The sequence below is a fragment of the Eretmochelys imbricata genome, chromosome 4, assembly GCF_965152235.1.
Source record: "Eretmochelys imbricata isolate rEreImb1 chromosome 4, rEreImb1.hap1, whole genome shotgun sequence".
NCBI classification, from domain to species: Eukaryota; Metazoa; Chordata; order Testudines; family Cheloniidae; genus Eretmochelys; species Eretmochelys imbricata.
The window spans coordinates 31,854,898-31,880,248 of NC_135575.1; the positions used below are offsets into that span (position 1 = coordinate 31,854,898).

The 25,351-nt window shown below is 44.1% G+C and overlaps 1 protein-coding gene across 1 annotated transcript in view; it reads left to right on the forward strand.

Moving 5' to 3' along the window:
* Positions 1 to 25,351, forward strand: part of BANK1 (B cell scaffold protein with ankyrin repeats 1) — a 302,664-nt gene that overhangs the window by 144,900 nt on the left and 132,413 nt on the right. The gene's annotated exons all lie outside the window — the stretch shown is intronic.

Here is a 25,351-nt window from a genome sequence, read left to right on the forward strand (position 1 = left end):
GTCTCTCTAATATCCTGGAGTTAACAAGGCTACAACTACACTTCATACAGCTTTTGTGCCGTGTGAGGAGATAAATATCAAAATCTGTGATAAGATGAATTTTTGAGCAAGGAGGAAAAACAGGTTAATCAGTCAGGTTAATCAGTCAGACAATAGTGTCCACTCAGTGTGACTTTTTAAACTTAATTTATTGATTTGAGTTGTTGGCTGCAACAGAAAAGCTTCAAAAACAGACTCCAACGAGAAACTGCTGAGCTTGAAATAATATGCAAATTAGATACCATTAACTTGGGTTTGAATAGAGACTGGGAGTGGCTGGGTCATTACACATATTGAATCTATTTCCCTATGTTAAGTATTCTCACACCTTCTTGTCAACTGTCTAAATGGGCCATCTTGATTATCACTACAAAAGTTTTTTTTCTCCTGCCGATAATAGCTCACCTTAATTAATTAGCCTCTTACAGTTTGTATGGCAACTTCCACCTTCTCTGTATGTGTATATATATATATATCTTCTTACTATATGTTCCATTCAATGCATCCGATGAAGTGGGCTGTAGCCCATGAAAGCTTATGCTCTAATAAATATGTTAGTCTCTAAGGTGCCACATGGTATACAGTGACTCAAAAAAACTCTCAAAGTCTTCCTCTCCATTGATGAGCAAAGGAACACTATGACTGATGCAATGAGGTCTGCGCGACTAATGGGATGTTAGGCTTGATCTTTTTTGCCCTTTGTTCTATGTTTTGGCCATTATTTCTTTGTCTCTGTGATTCATACTGAATCACAACGTTGCTGAAGAGCTTCAAAACTTGTCCTAATAGATGTCATCAGAATTGTTTGCCGTGTTTGTCCAAGAACTCACCAGAAGCATGTATTTACTTATGGCTTCTTGGGTCTGACCCCAATCTTTTCTCCTGTTCAGTATTAAAAGAAAAAATACTATCATACATATTAAAGACACTATGCATGATATAAATATAATTATCCTAATAACGTAAAAATGTTTTAAAGCTTATAATATCAAATTGATATGCCTGGTAGAATAATGTGATTGTGTGTTGAACATCCAAGTGATGGATTAATATAACAAGGAACAATGTGAATCTAATTATCTTTCCAGACATCGTGTGTGTATGCTTTTGTAAAACAAGTCACTTATATTTTACCTCAAAGTATGATAGATTTAGGTGGTAACATACTATAAAAAGGAGGTTGAGAAGTGTTAAATACAAAAATAATCCTATAAGTCATGCTTAACAGTCTGTGAAGTCAAGTAGTTTCACTATAACTATGCTGTTTGCAGTGTTGTTGTAGCTGTGTTGGTCACAGGATATCGGAGAGGGAAGGTGGGTGAGGTAATATCTTTTATTGTAGCAATTTCTGTTCATGAAAGAGACAAGCTTTTGAGCTTACACAGAGCCTTTCTTCAGGCTATGCTGTTATTTACTTTGTGCTGCCTGCTTGGTTGGGAGAAAACCTTCATGGTGTGACAGTGTGGTCACTGCAACCTCTGGGGTGTGAAAAAATAGTTACAGGTTTCAGAGTAACAGCCGTGTTAGTCTGTATTCACAAAAAGAAAAGGAGTACTTGTGGCACCTTAGAGACTAACCAATTTATTTGAGCATAAGCTTTCGTGAGCTACAGCTCACTTCATCGGATGCATACCGTGGAAACTGCAGAAGACATTATATACACACAGAGACCATGAAACAATACCTCCTCCCACCCCACTGTCCTGCTGGTAATAGCTTATCTAAAGTGATCATCAAGTTGGGCCATTTCCAGCACAAATCCAGGTTTTCTCACCCTCCCGCCCCCCCCCCACACACAAACTCACTCTCCTGCTGGTAATAGCCCATCCAAAGTGACCACTCTCTTCACAATGTGTATGATAATCAAGGTGGGCCATTTCCTGCACAAATCCAGGTTCTCTCACCCCCTCACCCCCCTCCAAAAACCACACACACAAACTCGCTCTCCTGCTGGTAATAGCTTATCCAAAGTGACCACTCTCCCTACAATGTGCATGATAATCAAGGTGGGCCATTTCCAGCACAAATCCAGGTTTTCTCAGCTCCCCACCCCCATACACACACAAACTCACTCTCCTGCTGGTAATAGCTCATCCAAAGTGACCACTCTCCCTACAATGTGCATGATAATCAAGGTGAGCCATTTCCAGCACAAATCCAGGTTTTCTTACCCCCCCCCCCCCCCCCCCCGGAAACACACACACACACGGAGGGTGAGAAAACCTGGATTTGTGCTGGAAATGGCCCAACTTGATGATCACTTTAGATAAGCTATTACCAGCAGGACAGTGGGGTGGGAGGAGGTATTGTTTCATGGTCTCTGTGTGTATATAATGTCTTCTGCAGTTTCCACGGTATGCATCCAATGAAGTGAGCTGTAGCTCACGAAAGCTTATGCTCAAATAAATTGGTTAGTCTCTAAGGTGCCACAAGTACTCCTTTTCTTTTTGAAAAAATAGTGTTTTCTGTGATCAGAGAGTCACATCCTAGATTGATTTGAAAATAACATCTTACATCTCACCTACCTTACATTTCTTCTTCTGCATCAGGAATGTGTGCTTAATGTTAAAAACAAGTGAAAAGGTCAGTGACTACAGTGGACTAAATTGTGTCATTTAAGTACTGAGAAGACAAGGATGATGCCAAGCTGGACTTCATAGAGGCATCTCAGGGAGACATTGTGCATCAGGAGGTACAACTATTCCCCAAACTCCCTGGTACACAGGGGTTGTGTAGTGAGGGAAGCCTACTCCTCTGCTACACCAGCGACTTCAGCTTGCCCATCTGAAGTAGGGAGAAAGATAACCTGTCCACTCCCTTTTGGGTGTTATGTGACCATGAAGGGCATACGAAGACAGCAGTCACTATACACCTGTGAGCAGAGAGAGACAGGGAATCCAGCCAGGCCCTTGTGCAGGATTGCTAATTGAAATTGCCGTGTCTCCCTTTCCATGTCCTCTTCCTCCGTACTAGAGCAAGGGACAGCCTGGCCTTATATTTGCTGGTTGGGAGGAGAGGACTTCCAAAGCCTTTCAGTAATAAAGAGCTGTTTCAATCAGAACTTTTAAATGTTGTTTACTGTAGCTGATGATTCATCCACAGCTGCTTCAGTAGCTGTTACTGTAGCATTTATACATTTGTTCCTAAACTGTTAAATGAAATTTGGAAGGGACTCATTTCTATGAGCTGTTCTTCTAACAGGCTGCAACTTGTACAAGGCTATAGACTGTGCAACCCTTATCACATTGGTGAACACCATACACTGTACTGACTTCAAAGAATTACTTCAGTTCTCCTCTTCTTTGTGGACTAGATTATGGCAAAGCCACATGCCTTGTGAATGGGGCAGTACAGGAAAGAGACTCGATCTTCTTCCTGCTTCCTCCTGGCTCTGGGAGTGAGGGTAGAAATTTGTCGCTGGTCCATGCAAGGCAGAGGCTCACTCATCAGCCACACCTAGGATAGTAGCAGGAATGTAGCATCCATTTACTTCTCTGCATTTAGATGTAAAGTCTGTGAAGCCCGCACAAGAGCCTACAGGGGCATTCTTACTCCCTCTTATGGCCCATCAGGGCTGCACAGCCCAAGTTACAATTTGGCACCAAATGCTGTAGCAGTTTGGTACAGCTGGATGGTTGAAATGCATGGCAGATTTATTAAGGAAACTGTAAGGAGAACGACATGGAATTGGCTAGTTTCAGTTCACATGGGCTAAAACAAACATTTTTGTTGGTTCCAGTTTGTGTAGTTTCCAGCCCTTTGAGTTTGACTTTGAGCTTCAGGGTCATTCAAATCCATTGCAGTGAGGACAAAATTACCATAAAACAAGGCAAGTTTTGTTACGCAACATACTGTTGTCCCATTTGACTTGAGTGGCTAGCCAAAAATTTGTGTTTGTATAGATTGTTCCAACAGGGAGGAGAAGTTGGTGGAGGAGTCTGGTACCTTCCATGCAATCTTGTTTATTTATAAAGAATGTACAAAGTCCTGGTTTCTTGAACACAGGAGAAATAAAAACAACTGGATATCATTTCTTTACCTACAGTGCCAAACCTTTTAACCATAACCAGATCCAAAAGCACTCTTTCTAGGCTTCTTTCTGGGTTATATATTGTGCTTCTCCAGGCTGACTAGCTTTCTGCCCCTACTACCTCTGTCTTTGTGTTGTCTCCTTTAGAGTCTGTTTCTGAGTGTTCCCCAGCCACCAACAGAAACTTACTCAAAACTGTACCTAGCCAAACCCTCTACGCACAGTTCTAATGTCTGGGCACATTCACAGAAGCAGAAACGCACAAATACACATTGCCTGCCTCAGCCTCGTGGCTTGCCTAAGCGAACCTTTAATTTGCCGCAAGCTGGTGTGTGAATCTACCCCGTACTAGCACAAATCCTGATGCATGTGAACTTGCCACAACCTAAATGTTCATGTAGCCAAGACCTCAGTTGCTTCTGAAACCACAGGGGGAAAAAGATGCTGTGGTGCTTGGCTCAGATTGCTGTGACTGGCGGTCAGGTTTGGAGAAGGTGTGGCTAAAAGAAAAGAAGGCCTTGACCAATGTGTTTTTAAATGGAAATATTTTGGAGTCTGACTGTAAATAGTACTGAATTTTAGTTCTTAACCTGCAATAATTTTAACTAATGTAACACCATATCATGTCCAAACATCGTTATTTATCATTAGTGGTGATGACCAATAGTACAACAGATGACAAAACATCATTCATTTAGTTCATCTCTAGTGTAATTCTATTGCATTCAATGCTTTATTCTAGGCATAACCTTTTTTTAGCACACTGTTATTGTCAACTATGCATGCCTTGTAGTGATTTTTACAAATTTCTCTGTAAGAATAAAAGAATGCAGAGAACTTCCTCTCACTAGATGATACATGTCAGGCCTAGTAACCTGCAACAAATATCTCTTTAATACAGCTGGATGTATAATACAAAAAAAAAGTGAATAATGGTTTTAATTTTTTTACTAATTCCTTATCATTGTGTATGTCTTGTTTCTGCTTTCCATGAGTATTCTAGCAAATTCTGGCAGGAACGTTTGCTAAAACAGTCAATTGTGAGGACCTGATTTGGGCAAAATCAGGCCTTAGAAAATAGAATATCCCCACTGAATCATCAGTGTCACTCCATACAGCACTTTGGATTTTCACTGGAGGTCCTAGTACTGACACTGTTTCTCTTGTGTGTGCCCACAAGAACACAACCAGAGCAGGCATGGCTGCTGGTAATATCGCCTCATTCAAACACTGATCCCACTTTCATTGTAGTCCGCGGCAAAACTTTGATTTCACCAAATGGTAAGTATTAAACAAATTTCCAAAGATAGGATATTGTCCACTATGCTGACTGTATCTCCTACTCTTGTATGTTACGTGGTTTGAACTTTGAGCAAAAGGGTATAAGAAATTACAAAGTTAAAGATTAAGTTATATGTAAGAGAAGATCTCAGACCTAGGGTGGGATTTTCTGAAGCACCAAAGTGTTTTAGGAGCATTAGTCTCATACGTGTGCGTCTAAGTCACTTTGGTGCTTTTGAAAACCCCACCCCAAATGTTCACGACATAATTATTTAAATACCACCTTGTTAGTGTTTGTGTTTCCAACACATCTCTGTGCTAGTTATCTTTTTGTGCATTAACCAAACTAAGCATGTTAGATGGTGAATATCAGAATAATTCAAAAGAAGGACAAACTGATTTCTCCAGTCACAGTGATGTTTTTTCAGCAGATGTTTCCAGTTTTTATATTATTGATCTCAAATGAAGTAAGGCAGACATCACTAATACACTAAAAGCTATTTTGCTATTTCCTGTGCAAATATTTTCTGATGACATATGCATGTGGGAAGCAGTTTTGACAGAATGTCTCAAGCATGACTGTTGTAAAAACTTGCATAGCAGCAGGTCACTATTTAGCCATCGTCATTCATGGCTAAAATATATTTTAGAGCATAGATGTAATTTCACTTGGCACTTGGCAGAAACCATCTGTCCTCTGTTGTTTTTATTGCTTCCTCCCTCTTGTACATATTTAAAATAATATAAAATAGGCAAGCTACATATGTTAAAAACATTCTAGCAAGAAAATATTATCACTTTAACCTCCAGACCTTAGGCTATTTCCACTGAACTTTAACTCTTGATTCTTTTCATTTTTCATTTTACTGTGCCGAACATTATTTTACTAAAAAATGACATTGTTTGCAGATCAGTGCAATCAGGGCCACACATATTTTTGTAAAGGAAACACAATGTTCATGGTCCAAAATATGAATGTAGTTACATGTCTAAAATTTTTCAAGTGATTACCCTGGCCTAAATTGAAAAAAAGCTAACTAGTGACTTTTAATGCCTCAATTTTGGGGTGCCTGACTAGAGACACATTGAAATGACCTGATTTTCAGAAGGTTGGAGTTGAGCAATTTCTGAAAATCAGGTTCCTTTAAGGTGGCAAAACCAGAGGCATTCAAAATTACCAGATGTTTTTGAAAATTTAGGCCCGTGATCTTAGACCCCATCCTGCAAGATGCTTCCAAGAGACGTTGAGATCCCAGTGATCAACTCTTGACATTCCTTTCAGGGGTGGCTTAAAACACATTTAAATCTATTATGAAGGCTATTTTTTTTATTAAATCAGGTCAATGGTCTGTATGCAAAAATTCTTGTGAAATCAGATGGCAGCATTTTGCCACACTGGGAATTAAATGTGTTCTACGTGAAACAGAAGAGCTCAATATCTTGTAAAATCAGTCCTGTTATATACAAGTTGAGTGACTGCACATTTTAATGGCTACTTTGGTACCTTAGTATCCCATTCCATGCCACATCAACTGATTTGTGCCTGCATACAAGATAATTGCATGGTTTACTTACACAAGCATTTTTGCATGCGCACCTTGACCTGTTTTAATAAAAGGGGTCTTTCTAGAATAAATTTCGCTGTAGTCACAGATACAGTGAAAAGTAGTGTAAAGCTGTTGCAATCCAGCTCTTATTACACTTGCTTATTTCTTGCAGGAAATTTATCTAGGATTTTAACGTGGGAAGGGAAATTTGTTGATTAGTCCGATCATACAGCCTGGGATCAATGTTGCTAGTCTGATAACTCTCATTCCACCAGACTGATTGGCAGATTAGCATTACTGTATTCCATTTTTTATTATTCTAGTAAACCATTGGTCCTATTTTTAGAAATAGAATGAAAGAAGTTCATAGAAATCTTGGACGTTAACTGAAGATATTTTTCATTGGCAGCTGAGGAAGTGCCTGACTTGTGCCAGAAGTTATCAGCGTAATAAGATTGTTTCTCTTGACCTTTGCATTGGTTGTAATATAAAAAAAAACTCATATGCAACTGGTGTAGTACATAATATAGAGAGGATGTCAGTTTCTAGTTTAATAGAATAGATCTTTTCGTTCTGTATTCTGTACATTTATTGTACATACTATACGTACACTGCTCAATATATGAATGTATTTCTGCATTTACTATAGTATATATTATGGTAATGTGTATTGTTGGAGAAGAAACGCGACAGTTCCTACCCTCACTACACGCTCTGAGGGATCACAGGTCTCAGACCACGGCCCAAGGGTCCCCACGTAGCGCTTAAGCCATGACTGCCACCCAACAGCTCACCTGAGTAACTAGGTGTGGGTTCAGGGAAGGGCTAGCTCGCAGAGGACCAGGCCCTCAAAACTCCCTATTGGGAGAAACATCCAGCCCACAATTGGCTAAGGAGTACTATATGAACCAGGAAGTAATAAGAGGAAGTTGTCTGAGCATCTAAAAGAACCCTTCGCTGGCAGCTGCTAGGGACCCCGCCTGCTGCTGGTTGCTGTCCTCCCATCCTAGACCCCAGTCTGCTTCCAGTTCCTGATGTCATGCCCTTATCCAGGCCCCTGCTCCCTTGCCTTACCCCTGATGCTGTCACCAGCTCGGACTCCTGGCTTGGTACCTGACTCTGTCTCCAGCTCTGACTTTATGCATTGTACCTAACACTATCCTTGGTTTTGACCCTCTGCTCTGATCATTGGGACTGACTCCTGCTTAAGGTTGCCAAGTGTCCACTTTTTGACCGGACAGCCTAGTTGAAAAGGGACCCTGGAGGCTCTGGTCAGCACCTCTGATCAGGCTGTTAGAAGTCCAGTTGGCGGTGCAGTAGGAGTAAGGCAGGCTCCCTGCCTGCTGTGGCTCCGCACAGCTCCCAGAAGCAGCGGCATGTCCCCCCTCTGACTCCTAGCTGCAGGGACAGCCAGGGGGCTCCACGCACTGCCCTGCCCCAAGTGCCAGCTCCGCAGCTCCCAGTGGCTAGGAACCACAGTCAATGGCAGCGGCAGGGGTGCCACCTGCTGAGAGCGTAGGAGCTGGAGGCAGGACATGCTGCTGCTTCCGGGAGCTGCCTGAGGTAAACACTGCCTGGAGCCTTCACCCCGGACCCCTCCCATGCTCCAACTCCCTGCCCTAATCCCCCTCCTGCCCTCTGAACCCCTCATTCCTATCCTAGAGCACCCTCCTGCACCCCAAAACTGTACCACCAGCCAGAGCTCTCACCCCTTCCCCAGCCTAGAGCCCCCTCCTGTACTCCTAACCCCTCATCCCAGAGCCCCCTCCTGCACCCCAAATCCTTTATTCCTGGTCCCATACCAGGGTCCTGACCCCCCCGCCCCACACACACACACCAGCCTCCTGTACCCTGAACTCCTCATTTCTGGCCCCACCCCACAGCCTGCACCCGCAGCCAGAGCCCTCACCCTTCCTGCATCCCATCCCCCTGAGCCAGCCCGGTGAAAATGAGTGAGTGAGAGTGATGGAGGGTGGAGAGAGTGACCAACAGAGGGAGGGAGGAATGGAGTGAGTGGGGGGCAAGACCTCAGAGGAGGGGCCAGGCAAGGGTGTTCAGTTTTGTGCGAGTAGAAAGTTGGCAACTTTATTCCTGTTCTGACCACTAGGCTGACTGCCCCTGTCCTGGTCATTGCACACACCTTTTTTGTGCCACTACAGTAACACAGAGGAACCAAAAAGCTACTCTCTTGAGTATAAGATTTTCCTCGACCAGGGCTTTAGCTGCAGTGTAATAATTTGAAGCTTAACACACAAGTGTTTATTTTTATTTATTTAAAATTAACATTTGAGGGAATTCTTATTTTCATTTTATGAGACAGCATAACAGGAAGGAACTGATCCACTTATTCTATCCATGATCTTAAAACCCTTAACCAGTGCTCTCTCACATATTGTAATCCTAGTTTTTGCAAGCTCTTGTCATATGCAAGTCCCACCATACCTGTTAAAATCTAAGTCTCCAGTGAGAAAGATGTTACATGCCAAAATGTCAGGATATATAAAACTTTCCCTACTAATCCTGTCTGCAAGCATTACAATATGCTTATTCTTTACAAGCTCACACTAAACTATATACAGTGATATAAATGCAACATATTTATATAATTTTACAGAAAAAGGTTCAGTTAAATCATTGATGTATACAGTCTAATTTATTTACAGTCACATTGGGAGAAAAGTATAGCTCCATTCCATTATGCTTTTTGCACTACAAAAAAGAAAAAAAATCAAAAGAGCAAGAATAAACATTGCAAACTGGTCTTGATCCAGGAAGCTCTTAAACACATGAGTAATTTTAAACATGTGAATGGTCCCATTAATTTCAGTGGATTTACTCAAGTTATGCTATGCATAATTGTTTGCAGATGTGATATGAGTAGATTCTCTGGAATCTCCCGTTTCTTCAGCAGAAGAGCGTTCAGCTAGTGTTAACTAGAGTTCTAGGTTTTTCTTTTTATGACTTCTCATGTGGGAATTGAGTCCAATGCAGGATTTGAAAATGTAGTTTGCATGTCTTGCAAGAGTAGTCATTGCGGTGGGGGGGGGGGGATTTGAAGGGTTGGCCTTGCAGCATACTCTCTTCTCCTGCAGAGACTTCACATGCCACTCCTCAAAAATGGTCATAGAATATCAGGGTTGGAAGGGACCTCAGGAGGTCATCTAGTCCAACCCCCTGCTCAAAGCAGGACCAATCCCCAACTAAATCATCCCAGCCAGGGCTTTGTCAAGCCTTATCTTAAAAATATCTAAGGAGATTCCACTACCTCCCTAGGTAACGCATTCCAGCGTTTCACCACCCTCCTAGTGAAAAAGTTTTTCCTAATATCCAACCTAAACCTCCCCCACTGCAACTTGAGACCATTACTCCTCATTCTGTCATCTGCTACCACTGAGAACAGTTGAGATCCATCCTCTTTGGAACCCCCTTTCAGGTAATTGAAAGCAGCTATCAAATCCCCCCCCCATTCTTCTCTTCCGCAGACTAAACAATCCCAGTTCCCTCAGCCTCTCCTCATAAGTCATGTGTTCCAGTCCCCTAATCATTTTTGTTGCCCTCCGCTGGACTCTTTCCAATTTTTCCACATCCTTCTTGTAGTGTGGGGCCCAAAACTGGACACAGTAGTCCAGATGAGGCCTCACCAATGTCAATAGAGGGGAATGATCACGTCCCTCGATCTACTGGTAATGCCCCTACCTATACATCCCAAAATGCCATTGGCACACTGTTGACTTATATCCAGCTTCTCGTCCACTATAACCCCTAGGTCCTTTTCTGCAGAACTGCTGCCGAGCCATTCGGTCCCTAGTCTGTAGCGATGCATGGGATTCTTCCATCCTAAGTGCAGGACTCTGCACTTGTCCTTGTTGAACCTCAGATTTCTTTTGGCCCAATCCTCCAATTTGTCTAGGTCCCTCTGTATCCGATCCCTACCCTCCAGCATATCTACCTCTCCTCCCAGTTTAGGGTCATCTGAAAACTTGCTGAGGATGCAATCTACACCATCTTCCAGATCATTTATGAAGATCTTGAACAAAACCAGCCCGAGGACCGACCCTTGGGGCACTCCACTTGATACCAGCTGCCAACTAGACATGGAGCCATTGATCACTACCCATTGAGCCTGACAATCTAGCCAACTTTCTATCCACCTTATAGTCCATTCATCCAGCCCATACTTCTTTAACTTGCTGTCAAAAATACTGTGGGAGACTGTGTCAAAAGCTTTGCTAAAGTCAAGGAACAACACATCCACCGCTTTCCCCTCATCCACAGAGCCAGTTATCTCATCATAGAGGGCAATTAGATTAGTCAGGCATGACTTGCCCTTGGTGAATCCATGCTGACTGTTCCTGATCACTTTCCTCTGCTCTAAGTGCTTCAGAATTGATTCTTTGAGGACCTGCTCCATGATTTTTCCAGGGATTGAGATGAGGCTGACTGACCTGTAGTTCTCAGGATCCTCCTTCTTCCCTTTTTTAAAGATGGGCACTACATTAGCCTTTTTCCAGTCGTCCGGGTCCTCCCCCAATTGCCATGAGTTTTCAAAGATGATGGCCAATGGCTCTACAATCACATCCGACAACTCCTTTAGCACTCTCGGATGCAGCGCATCCGGCCCCATGGACTTGTGCTCGTCCAGCTTTTCTAAATAGTCCTGAACCACTTCTTTCTCACAGAGGGCTGGTCACCTCCTCCCCATGCTGTGCTGCCCAGTGCAGTAGTCTGGGAGCTGACCTTGTTCGTGAAGACAGAGGCAAAAAAAGCATTGGAGTACATTAGCTTTTTCCACATCCTCTGTCACTAGGTTGCCTCCCTCATTCAGTAAGGGGCCCACACTTCCCTTGACTTTCTTCTTGTTGCTAACATACCTGAAGAAACCCTTCTTGTTACTTTTAAGATCTCTTGCAAGCTGCAACTCCAGGTGTGATTTGACCTTCCTGATTTCACTCCTGCATGCCTGAGCAATATTTTTATACTCTTCCCTGCTCATTTGTCCAATCTTTCATTTCTTGTAAGCTTCTTTTTTGTGTTTAAGCTTTGCAAGGATTTCACTGTGAAGCCAAGCTGGTCGCCTGCCATATTTACTATTCTTTCTACACATTGGGATGGTTTGTCCCTGTAACCTCAATAAGGATTCTTTAAAATACAGCCAGCTCTCCTGGACTCCTTTCCCCCTCATGTTATTCTCCCAGGGGATCTTGCCCATCAGTTCCCGGAGGGAGTCAAAGTCATGGATTCATGGCACAGATCTTTCCTTCTGGGTCTGTTGAGTGCAATAAATTCCCAGGTTTTAAATGTGCATCTTGCAGGCTTTGAGGTTGTCCTTTAAAGAGTCTTTATATTGGAGGATGGTTTGATCTTTAGAGCCGCTTCCCATGCTCAGTTCGCTGTAGGGTACCATTTTTGGTATACAGGAAACCTCCTGTGGACCACGTGTCCAACCCAGCAAAGTTAAGTCCTGATGAGCATGCTCTCACTGCCAGGGATTTGGCTCCTCTCAAGGACTTCACTGTTGGGGATCCCCTCCTGCTACTTGAAGTTGCAAATGGACCTTAGGCAGTGAAGATGGAAGCTCTCCAGCTGTTTGATGCAGCATTGATAGAGAGGCCATGTCTTGCAGCCATAGAGAACTGAGGTGAGTACAACAGCATGATAGATTTTTTTATCTTGGTTCTGAGGCAGATTCCATGCTCCCTCCCGAGTCTGTGGGTGAGCCTACCAAATTGGCCTTTGCCAGGTGCTGAATGATGTTCCCATCTAACATGGCTTATGGCAAAGTATGCTACAGAGGTAGCAGAATTTCCTGGTCTAGTTGAGGATATGTTGTCTGCTGTGATGATGGGATCATGGTGCTAGTGATGCTGGTGATCTGGCGCTGGATGGTATGTGACCTTCGTCTTTTTCAGGCTCATTGAGCAACCGAAGCATTTTGAGGCATCAGCAAAGTGATACACAATAAGCTGAATATCTGAGTGTTTGTGATATGAGGAGACAGTCATCAGCAAACAGGAGCTCTTTTAGTCGCTGTTTGATTACCTTGGTGGGGGGCTTGAGTTCCTGTAGGTTGAACAGACCCCCATCCAGTCTAAACTGGATGTGTATGCCTCTGCATTCCAGAATTTTGACAAACAAAAGCATGGCTGAAAACAGAATGGCAAAGAGGGCTGGAGCCATTACTCACCCTTGCTTGGTGCCACTGGTGACAGAGAAGGCTTCTGAGTCACCACACTCCATTAGTCTGCCATCATTCAAAGAGGGGATGACTGCAATTGTCTTTTCTGGGCAAAGGAGTTTCCATAGGCCCTCATGATTCATTGTGTCAAAGGCCTTGGTCAGGTCAACACACACCATGTATGGGTCCTTGTTCTGTTCAGAAGCCGTCTCTTGTATTTGGTGGACTGCAGAAATTATGTCCATTGGGCTATGGCCAACACAAGAGCCACACTGCAACTCTGGGTTCACCAAGTCTGCTAGGTGAGAGACGAGCCTATTGAGGACAACCCATGCGAGGAACTTCCCTGCTATAGACAGCAGTGAGATTCTGCAATGGCTGTTGCAGCTAGATATGATTCCCTTCCTTTTGTATAGACAGACTATGAAAGCATCCTTATACTCCTGGGGCGTGGTATCCTGTTCCCATTTAGTTTTGGAAAGGCAGGTGAGTTTCCTGACCATGTGGGCAACTCCACTTTTGTACACTTCAGGTGGATTGCTGTCAAGACCTGGAGACTTGCCTGTGGACAGCTGGTTGATGGCCTTAATAACGTTGTCTAAAAAAAAAAAAGGGGGGGGGGCGGTCCATGGTCAGCTCCTCCAGGACAGGTTGCTGTGGGAGTGAGTCAATGCCTTCATTGGACAGAGGCTTCTGAACTGACAATCCACTATCAAAGTGTCCTGCCCAGCGAGAAAGTATTGCCTTTGTCTGTGAGCAGCCAGTTACCATCTGCTGTAAGGACAGGGACTGTACCACAGCCATACATTGCACAGAGACCTTCATAGAAGGCCTTTATGTCATGCTTTTCAACTTCTTGCAGCTCTGCAGCCTTCTGCTCCCACCAGTGGTTCTTTATTAGCCTTAATTAGGTTTGTAGTGTATGTCTGGCCTCCTGGTACCTGGCCTCCTTCATTACTGATTTCTTGTCCAAGATGGTCTGAACCTGACAGTCTTCCAGGTTTGGTTATCCCTTTGGAATTGTACAGCCAGTTCATATTGGGGTGAAGGAGTCAGATAATTTTCAAAACACCATCAGTAGCTCCCATATTTGGTGAGCTAAACACTTAGGGCTGATGTACATGCTATTGTAGTAATTTAAAGTATTTAGCTCACCAAATATGGGAGCTACTGATGGTGTTTTGTCAGGTTCAGACCATCCCTCTCTCAAATATCTGAGAATGGACAAGGATATCTGCATTACAAGACATTAAACTACTTAACCTGACTAATTAAATTAGTAATAATGTATTTTGCACAATCAATGCACAGATTCTTTGGTGATTAGCCTCTTATAAATCCCTTAGCTCTATTAATAGATAGAAATGTTTGTAACTTCATTTTAAAACCTGAAATGCTGACTATTTAGGTTAACCATTCAAATCCAGCCAAAGTCAGCAGTGACTTGAAAGAGGTTGCTGTCCGATGGCTGGAGTGGCATGTATGAAACAAATTTGGAACTCAGCCCAGTTCCTAGTGGAGAAGTGAGGAGCACAACCTTTAATGGAGCACCACCATTAATTGGCACCCCGGCTGGCAGTCTCAGCCCTGGTCTACACTATGAGTTTAGGTCGAAGTTAGCAGCGCTAGATCAATTTAACCATGCACCTGTCCACACGAAAAAGCCATTTTTGTCGACTTAAAGAGCTCTTAAAATCGATTTCTGTACTCCTCCCTGATGAGGGGATTAGCGCTGAAATCAACATTGCTGGGTCAAATTTGGGGTAGCGTGGACGCAATTCGACGGTATTGGCCTCCGGGAGCTATCCCAGAGTGCTCCATTGTGACCGCTCTGGACAGCACTTTCCATTCAGATGCACTAGCCAGGTACACAGGAAAAGCACCGGGAACTTTTGAATTTCATTTCCTGTCTGGCCAGCGTGGCGTGACTATGCAGAGCTCATGAGCAGAGGTGACCATGCAGTCCCAGAATTGCAAAAGAGTGGACCGAATGGGAGGTACTGGATCTGATCGCTCTATGGGGAGACAAATCCGTGCTATCAGAACTCCGTTCCAAAAGATGCAATGCCAATATATTTGAAAAAAATCTCCAGGGGCATGAAGGACAGAGGCTATAACAGGGACCCACAGCAGTGCAGCGTGAAAATTATGGAGCTCAGGCAAGGCTACCAAAAAACCCAAATGGTCGCTCCGGGTCAGAACTCCAGACATGCCGCTTTTATGAGGAGCTGCATGCAATTCTAGGTGGTGCCCTTACCACTACCCCACCCCTGTACGTGGACTCCTGCAAGGGGGGAGTATCACTCAACAGGGATGAGGATTTTGGGGACAAGAAAGATGCTGATGAGGTGGAGGATGAAACTGTTCTCCCTGACAGCCGGGAAGTGTTTATCACCCTGGATCCAATACCCTCCCAAGGCGGGCTCCCGGACCTTGAAGGTGGAGAAGGCACCTCTGGTGAGTGTACCTTTGTAAATATAATACATGGTTTAAAAGCAAGCATGTTTAATGATTAATTTTCCCTGAAGACTTGGGATGCATTCGCGTCCAGTACAGCTACTGGAAAAGTCTGTTAACGTGTCTGGGGATTGATCGGAAATCCTCCAGGGACATCTCAATGAAGCTCTTCTGGATGTACTCCTAAAGCCTTTGCAAAAGGTTTCTGGGGAGGGCAGCCTTATTCCGTCCTTCATGAAGGACACTTTACCATGCCAGGCCAGTAGCACATAGTCTGGAATCATTGCATAAGAAAGCATAGCAGCATATGGTCCCGGTGTTTGCTGGCATTCAAGCAACATCTGTTGTGTTATCCTCAGGAGAGAGATATCATTCGTGGTCACTTGGTTGAAATAGGGGAATTTTATTAACGGGACATTCAGAGGTGGCCGTTCCTGCTGGGCTGTTTGCCTGTGGCTGAAAAGAAATCATCCCCGCTTTAAGCCATGCAGTGAGGGGGTGGGGGGTGGCCTTTCATGCTGAGCTGTTTGGGTTTGGCTGGCAGGGATCTTCCCTGATAATAGTCACGTGATGGGAGGAGCGGTGAAGTGATCATCCCAGAGAACTGGGGGTGGGAGGGTTACTTGGGTTTGTGCTGCACGTTAACCTGAAAACCACAGCCCCTCCTTTTAAAAGGCCAATCCAACGGGTGCTTGAAACAGGAAAGGAGGGCGCTGTTGTTTGAAACCATTCACCATGAAAAAGTCTACCCATTGTTCTCTAAAATGTGTCTTTTTAAATACTACTCTCCCTTTTTTTTCCTCCTGCAGCTGCCAATGTTTCAACGCTCCCCCTATCATCTCCATCCCTGAGGCTAGTGCAGATAAAAAGACGAACAAAAACACATTCGCGATGAAATGTTCTCTGAGCTCCTGCAGTCCTCCTGCACTGAAAGAGCTCAGCAGAATGCATGGAGGCAGACAATTGCAGAGTCCAGGAAAGCAGAAAATGTATGCGAGGAGAGGTGACGGGATCAAGATGATAGGTGATGGCAGCGTGGTGAGAGGAGGCAGGAGGCAATGCTGAGAGTACTGGAGGATCAAATGGATATGCTCTGGCATATGGCTGAGCTGCAGGAAAGGCAGCATGAGCACAGACCACTGCTGCAGCCACTGTGTAACTGCCCGCCCTCCTCCTCAAGTTCCATAGCCTCCTCACCCAGATGCCCAAGAACGCGAGGAGAGGGGTGCCTCCGGGCACCCCAACACTCCACCCCAGAGGACTGCCCAAGCAACTGAAGGCTGGCATTCAATAAGTTTTGAAGTGCAGTGTGGCCTTGTCCTTCCATCCTCCCCTACCCCATCTGGGCTACCTTGGCAGTTATCACCCTATTTGTGTGACAAATTAATAAAGAATGCATGAATTTGAAACAATGACTTTATTGCTTCTGCAAGCGGTGATCAAAGAGGGGAGGGCGGTTGGCTTACAGGGAAGTAGAGTGAACCAAGGGGGTGGGTTTTCATCAAGGAGAAACAAACAGAACTCTCACACCGTAGCCTGGCCAGTCATGAAACTGGTTTTCAAAGCTTCTCTGATGCGCAGCGTGCCCTGCTATGCTCTTCTAACCGCCCTGATGTCTGGCTGCGCGTAATCAGCTGCCAGGTGATTTGCCTCAACCTCCTACCCCACCATGAATGTCTCCCCCTTACTCTCACAGATATTGTGGAGCGTACAGCAAGCAGTAATAACAATGGGAATACTGGTTTCGCTGAGGTCTGAGCGAGTCAGTAAACTGCGCCAGCGACCCTTTAAACATCCAAATGCACATTTTACCACCATTCTGCACTTGCTCAGCCTGTAGTTGAACAGCTCCTGACTACTGTCCAGGGTGCCTGTGTATGGCTTTGTGAGCCATGACATTAAGAGGTAGGCTGGGTCCCCAAGGATAACGATAGGCATTTCAACATCCCCAACGGTTATTTTCTGGTCTGGAAAATAAGTCCCTTCCTGCAGTTGTTCAAATAGACCAGAGTTCCTGAAGATGCGAGTGTCATGTACCTTTTCTGGCCATCCCACGTTGATGTTGGTGAAATGTCCCTTGTGATCCACCAGTGCTCACAGCACCATTCGAAAGTACCTCTTTTGGTTTATGTACTGGCTGCTAATGTGGTCCGGTCCCAAGATAGGGATATGTGTTCCATCTGTCGCCCCACCAGTTAGGGAACCCCATTGCAGCAAAGCCATCCACTATGACCTGCACATTTCCCAGAATCACTTGCATCATAGCAGCCCCCACAGTAGATTTGCCCACTCCAAATTGATTCCCGACTGACCGGTAGCTGTCTGGCTTTGCAAGCTTCCACGGGGCTATTGCCACTCGCTTCTCAACTGTGAGGGCTGCTCTCATCTTGGTATTCATGCGCTTCAGGGCAGGGGAAAGCAAGTCACAAAGTTCCATGAAAGTGCCCTTATGCATGCGAAAGTTTCGCAGCCACTGGGAATCGTCCCAGACCTGCAACACTATGTGGTCCCACCAGTCTGTGCTTGTTTCCCAGGCCCAGAATCGGCATTCCATGGCATGAGCCTGCCCCATTGTCACCAGGATGTCCAAATTGCTGGGGCCCATACTTTGAGAGAAGTCTGTGTCCATGTCCTCATCACTCTTGTCACTGCGGTGCCATCGCCTCCTCACCTGCTTTTGAAGGTTCTGATTCTGAACATACTGCAGGATAATGCGCGAGGTGTTTACAATGCTCATAACTGCCGCAGTGATCTGAGCGGGCTCCATGCGTGCCATGGTATGGCATCTGCAGGAGAGCAGAGTTGCAGCAGAAGCAGGCCTACTGCACCGTCTGCTGTCAGCAGCACCAGGACACAACAGCAGCGGTGTCAGTGAGCTGAGTGGGCTGCATGTTTGCCGTGGTATGGCATCTGTAGGAGAGCAGGAAAGCAGAGTTGCAGCGGAAGCGGTGGCTGATGACCTGCGAGGTGGATTTATGAGAGCAGGAGAGCAGAGTTGCAGTGGAAGCAGTGGTTCGATGATGATGGTTAGCAGTCCTACTGCACCGTCTGCTGAAAGCAGTATCGCATTCACATGGAAAAAAGGCGTGAAACGATTGTCTGCCATTGCTTTCATGGAGGGAGGGGCGATTGACGACATGTACCCAAAACCACCCTCAACAATGGTTTTGCCCCATCAGGCATTGGGAGCTTAACCCAAAATTCCAATGGGTGGCGGAGACTGCGGGAACTGTGCTACCCACAGTGCAACGCTCTGAAAGTCGACGCTAGCCACGGTACCGTGGCTGCACTCTGCCGACTTAATGTGCTTAGGGACATACACAATCGACTGTATAAAATCACTTCCTAAAAAATCGACTTCTATAAATTTGATCTAATTTCGTAGTGTAGTCATACCCTCAGAAGAGAGGCCAAGGGAAGAATGAGCAAAAAAAATGAACCATCCTCTTAATTCCTAGAGGTGAACCCTCTAGATCAGGGTTGAAACTTATTGGCAGCGCAGTGTGGAAAGTTTGTGCTTTCTTCTTCTGCATTCATGGTATGGATAGACAAAGGGCTTTAGCCTACAAGACTGATGGTCCAGCATCTTTGATGAGCAATCAGTTCCTTAACAACAAGGAAAGATGTAAAAGGAAGAAAAGCATAAACCCTTTGATCTGAGACTAAGCATTCAGGTTGTAACCCCAAAGGGACATTTTCTGTGAAGAGTTATGGTGAATGACTGAAAATAGGAAGGATTGAATAGAACGTAAGCAAAACTTCACCAGGACACAGTAATTATATCCTCTTATTAATATTTTAAAATATTTTCTTAGGATCTTAACTCAGTGGTAAGGTGACTGAAAGAAAACCTAGACTTGTTGCAAGATGGTAGAATTGTAGGGATAAGAGGCAGAGCTAAGCAGAAGATATAACACTAAATGACAAGGTTATATGGGAGAGTCTAATTTAATGGCCTGTGATATATAGGAAGTCAGATGAGATTATCTAATGGTCCCTTCTGATCTTAAAATCTATGAGTCTGTCTCTTCCATTGACTTTGATAGTAGATTGAACTGTAGGACTCCTCTTATGTTGCGAAGAACTCCTTTTCTCCTACATTGATATTATTCACTAGAAATTTTAGTAATATTTTAGATTTGGGACTTTAATACCCACAAAATAAGCTGGGTTGCCACTTTTACTTCTGCTTGTAAAAGACAATCAGTTTTTAAAATGTGTTAAAGAAATAATAAAAAGCAGATTGCACTTAGTTTCAAGCAGCTTTCATGTTTTAAAAACAAGAAGAGGAAGCAAGACCTTCAAGCCGTTAGCCAATAAAGGAACAATCAGCAGGAAATCAACTCTAATGTCTTAGTTTTGATTCACACATACAACAGTAAAGGGTACCTGACATGCATTAAACAGACAATTATTGCTGATTAGTAAATTAATGGAAAAGTCAAGGTTATCAGAATTTTGACTGAATACCATTCTGAGAAGAGTGGTGCTGCTTAAAGTGAACCAAGAACTTAATTAGCTGATGCCAGCACAGCGTAGTATATTGTTTTGACAAATGGTTGATTTAAGTTATTGAGATAAGTACTCACAGTGAAGATCTCAGTTGAAAGGGTTTGTCATAGAGAAGCCCCACCTGAAGCACTCTCCCGTAGCAGGCTGCAGTAGAATGGGCATACCTGCCTCAGTTTCCCTCTTTCAGAGTCCCCAGTAACTTCACGCAAGCTTTTTTACCTCAATAATATCCCTCCTTGGGGCCTGTTTATTACAAATATGTAGTGCAAAACTGTCCATACCAGGATCCAAATTTTTTTACCCCCCAGTGCATTTACCTTAAAATCCCATGATTTCTAGTCCCTCCACACCCTACATACCACACTCCAGCATCTTCCACCATACCCAGGCTCTTCACTGGTCTTCTCACCAAGTCAGCCACCCTCCTCTTCCCAACAGGACCTCCCAGTCTCTCTGCTTGGAGTTCATCCTCACCAGGGGAGCATCCGTAACTTCCCCTTTTACATTAGCCTATCATATCCAGATTAGCCAACAGGTAAGCCCTTCCACTGCCTCCCTGCCTTTAGCCCTCTCCAGACCTGGCTCTCTGTCTTGTGGAGAAGAGTCAGCAAACCCTACTGTTGCCTTTAGCCCTGCCCTGTTGCTCCCCCAGCACATACCACTTCCTTCAGAAATCTCCTACAATATCGATCTCTGCCAGTTGGGGTCAGCTGACCAGTGACAGGTACACTGGCCTCTTCCCTCCTCATGGTCCAGTGTCACCCAATGACATACTTAAACAGAGGACTTTGCCTACAGGACCCCATAAGGGCAAACTCTGACAACTGCACCTGAATGGGGATTATGCAGGTTTCTCTTGTCTGGATGGAGATTATTAGAGAAGCCAGCTCTAAGGGACAGTAAGTATAGTCATAACTGATTGTGATTTCCTTTTGTTGTGAAGCAGCTGAGCAAAAGAAAGTTTTACTTCCAGACTTACTGAACTAGACCATGCTTAGCTTTGTGAACATTGAGCTTCATGCTGTCACAATCTAGGGATTTTAGGCTAATGAGTTTCCCAGGTAAAAATTTCAAGAACAGACAGGACATGGGAAGAAATAGTGTTTTTAGAGCAAATGTGAAAGACCCAGGGCCAGAAAAAAGAAGCTGCTTTTGGCTACATCGTTAAACACTGTGGGCTAGATCCACAAAGATATTTAGAAAACTAACTGCCACCTCATGTGCCTGAGTCCAAAATGAAGATCTTCAAACCCCTGCTCAGCTACTGCCTAACCCCACAGGCACCTAACTTTTATAGGTGCCTAAACTTCTGCTGATGTGCATGCACACAGCCACTTAAATCCTGATGCCCTGCACCTAGTTCACTTCTAAGCCCCAGTGGGATCCTCAAACTAAGCATTTCCTTCCTTAGTTTTTTGAACTAAAGGATTGATCTGACTCTAAGAGTGGGGTTTATGGTTGTGAATCCCAAGCAGAGGGAGGTGCCTCCCTCTAGCCTGGAGTTAGCCTAACTCCTTTTGAGGGAGCAGGGATTAGGGCACACTGCCTCCTCAACATTTTCTATTGGCTAGTTTAGGCAGATGCCAATAGAAACTGCTCAGTGTGCTGGCTATTGAGACATTCTTAGGCACCTCACTCTCTCCATGCATTGTACAGAAAGCCCAGGCACTTAACTCGTGTCCGTGGATTTCAATGAGGCAGAAGGGTGCCTGAATGTTAGGCATTGCAATGCTGAGAATAAGGGTATGTCTAAACTGCAATTAGACACCTATGCTGGTCTGTGTCAGCCGACTTGTGGGGTGCCAGAGGTTGGGCTCCAGCCCAAGCCCAAATGTGTACACCAGAATTAAACAGCCCTGTAGCCTGAGCTCTGCGAGCCCGAGTCAGCAACACAGGCCAGCCCCAGGTGCTTAAATGCAGTGTAGACATATCCTTAGTTCCCTTTGTGGATCTAGACTAGCCTGTCTTAGCTATAGTTTCTGTATATAGAAGTGCCTTTGTGCAGTTTTGCTCTTTCCTGGTCCATTTCTGTTCAATGTAAATAGGATTCCATGTAGATTTTGAAAATAATTTATACTAGACTATACCCTAAGTCTGTATCACTAACTTCTCTTCCAGTGGGAGACTAACATGCTGCATAGCCCACAAATCTGCTACATCTTGGCAAAGGGACAACAATATATCTCTCACCACTTTTTACTATATCTATGAACCTTTATGTTGATTATATTAATGTGCTTTAACATATTGAAACTAATGTTAATAAAATGAGAAGAATGGCAACAAAAATGAGGCATGAGTCAGATTTAACAGGATACATTTCACTTAGATACCATTGGGATTTAAACTTGTCAGGTTTGTCTCCAATTTTCTTTCCTACATCCTCAGAGGATTTTTGGTTTTCAGCATAGTCTGCACAGTGCACTTATCTCCAGTCACTGAACAATGAACAGGCTGCTAGCAACTGAGTACTTCTAACTGTTCTTGATCACTGACTAACAAAAACCCAATATGCCATAGTTCCACATGCCAGCTTGGATTTGATTAAAGTGATTTAAATAGATAGTGATATGCTGCTTTGAAGGTTTTCTTTTCACTAGTTATTCTGTATTGTTTGCATTAGTTCAACTGGCAAATGGCTAAGCCATTATAAAAACTGAAAGTGACCCTCTTTGAAAATTTAGGCTGCCAACTACCCAATGTTCTGTTTGTTGCAGGGGTTTTTTTTTTCCTTTACTGACCTATTTTGCTTCATACTTGACTAGTATAGTTTGAGATTTCAAAACTGTATTTTAACTGTGGTCTACATTTAATAAGGAAATGAGAAATTTCCACCATCACCTCTTTGCAGACTGAAGATTAAATTGGGTTTTGATTACCAAACAAGAATTTCTCCCATTGTGAACACAGTATATGTGCCAGTAAGTTAATAATAGGGAAGTATGCAGTGGCCTGCTAAAAAGGGTCATTTGCTGATGAATAGCATTGGCTCACCCTTGCTATCTGAATAGGGAATGCTAGGAGTACTGCTATTAACGCACAGTCACTAGCTATCAAATATACTCCTAATTTCTGTACTCAAATTATAACCAGGTTAGTTGTTGTGTTATTACATCTGTAAAACCTGTGTTCAGTTCCTTACCCTAGGCAGTCTTTTATTGGCTGAGCTGCCAGGAGCTCTGGAGGCAGCACATTTAAAACAAGATTTTCAAACTTGGGTGCCTAAAGTTAAGTACCTGAATCCACACCTAAAGAAGTGGCCTGATTTTCAGAAGGGATGAGTTCCTGTATTTCCCATTAATTTGATGGGGAGTTGTAGGTGCTTCAGAAAATCTGGCCACTTTTATTTATGGGCCTAATAGTGGATTTAGGCCCCTGATTTGAGGCACTCAGATTTGATTTTGCTCTTAGAAGGGAATGTCATGTGTTCCTAGAATATCAGGGTTGGAAGGGACCTCAGGAGATCATCTAGTCCAACCCCCTGCTCAAAGCAGGACCAATCCCCAATTTTTGCTCCAGATCCCTAAATGGCCCCCTCAAGAATTGAACTCACAACCCTGGGTTTAGCAGGGCAATGCTCAAACTGCTGAGCTATCCTTTCCCCTGTTGCTGAGTAGTGACTCACTCAGTACAATTCAGGTGCTGCTTTGATGGTTGAGATGGATGAAAGAGGTGGTATGTGGGTCTGAATTAAGTTTAAGTGAGTATTCACATTGAAGGTCAAATTAGGGCTCAGATTCAGAGTCAATTACATGAGGTTCACAAGCTGTTCTCAAAATGGGGGAAATCTCAGGAGGTTAATTATTCAAATGAAATTTCATCCACAGCTGAACTGGAAGCATAAAAAGATTCCTTTTCTTTCTGTACTTGTGGATCTGCTCCAAACTTAAAAGGCAGGTCAAATTCAGACTTGCAGATTGGAACCCAACCTACTTGCATACATCTTGTTTTCAAAATAGTTTGGATTCTAGTTTAAGCCCAACTCTCACTGACAGATTAGCTCCAAAAGGAAAACTGTCCTATAGATATTGTGACAAAGTTCCTCCTCTGTCTTTGTGGGTCCTGTGCTTTTTGGTGGATTTGCTCGCCTCACAGGTTCATGGCAACCCTCAGTTTGGCCACTTCTGCTAGAGGCTCAAACCTGCTGTTCACTCACCTAATCTCATCACTGGCCAGCATGGGGGAAACGGAGAACAATCCCCACAGTTTCTGTGTCCCACCTAGTGGGTCGGAGACAGGCCAGATCCCTTTCCAAATTAGACCTTCCCTTCTCGTGTTTCCTCACAAACCAGGTCAACTCCTTCTGTGTTTGATCAGGAGTTGGGGGGATGGATGGACGGGGGGGGGGGGGGGAAACCAGGGCTCACCCTCTACACCGGGTTCCAGCCTGGGGCTCTGTGGATAGCAGGTGTCTACAATGTCCCCTGTATCAGCTGCATAACAGCTACAACTCCCTGGGCTACTTCCCCATGGCCTTCCCCCAGCACCTTCTGTATTCTGACTGCAGGATCTTCCTCCTGAAGCCTGATCACACTTGTACTCTTCAGTCCTCCAGCAGGATCCCTATTGGTTATCTAATTTAGGGACCCTCCAGCTATGCCTTCTCATTCCCTGCTCCTTGTGCACTCCCCACAGTAACTGATGGGAGGTCCTTTTTAAACCAGGTGTCCTGGTTAGCCTGCCTTCCATAACTGATTCTAGTAAGTTCTTAATTGGCTCCAGGTGTCCTAATTAGCCTGCCTGGCTTAATTGGTTCTAGTAGGTTCCTGATTGCTCTAGGGCAGCCCCACTCTGGTAATTCAGGAAACAGAAAACTATTCATCCAGTGGCCAGTATATTTGCCTCCTACCAGACTACTGTACCCCACTGGTCGGGGTCTGTCACAATATATACATAGGGCAGAATCCTGGCTCCACTGAAGTCAGTGGCAAAACTCCCATATGAGCAGAGTGAAGAAAGCAAGGGTTGATGGATGCCCCATGTAAAGCAATGGAACGTGAGTATTGGTTAATGGTGAGAGTTTAGTAACCTTGTCAATTAACATGTTTAGCTTACAGAAGAGCACAGAATTTGCCTTATTAAATCAGACCTTTGACCCACTATGTCCTGTATCTTTGACCTAATGCATTAATTACCCTTAGATAAGCAGGTTTATGTTGAATGTTTGTCCTGAGATTGAAATGAGATAGGGAAACACATTAATGTGTTCCCCTAACTAATCATTTCTTAGTGCACTGCTCAATTCTGTTTTATTTGTTAATTTAGATTTTTCTAACAATTTAAACTCAAACACTACCTCTCATAGAATAC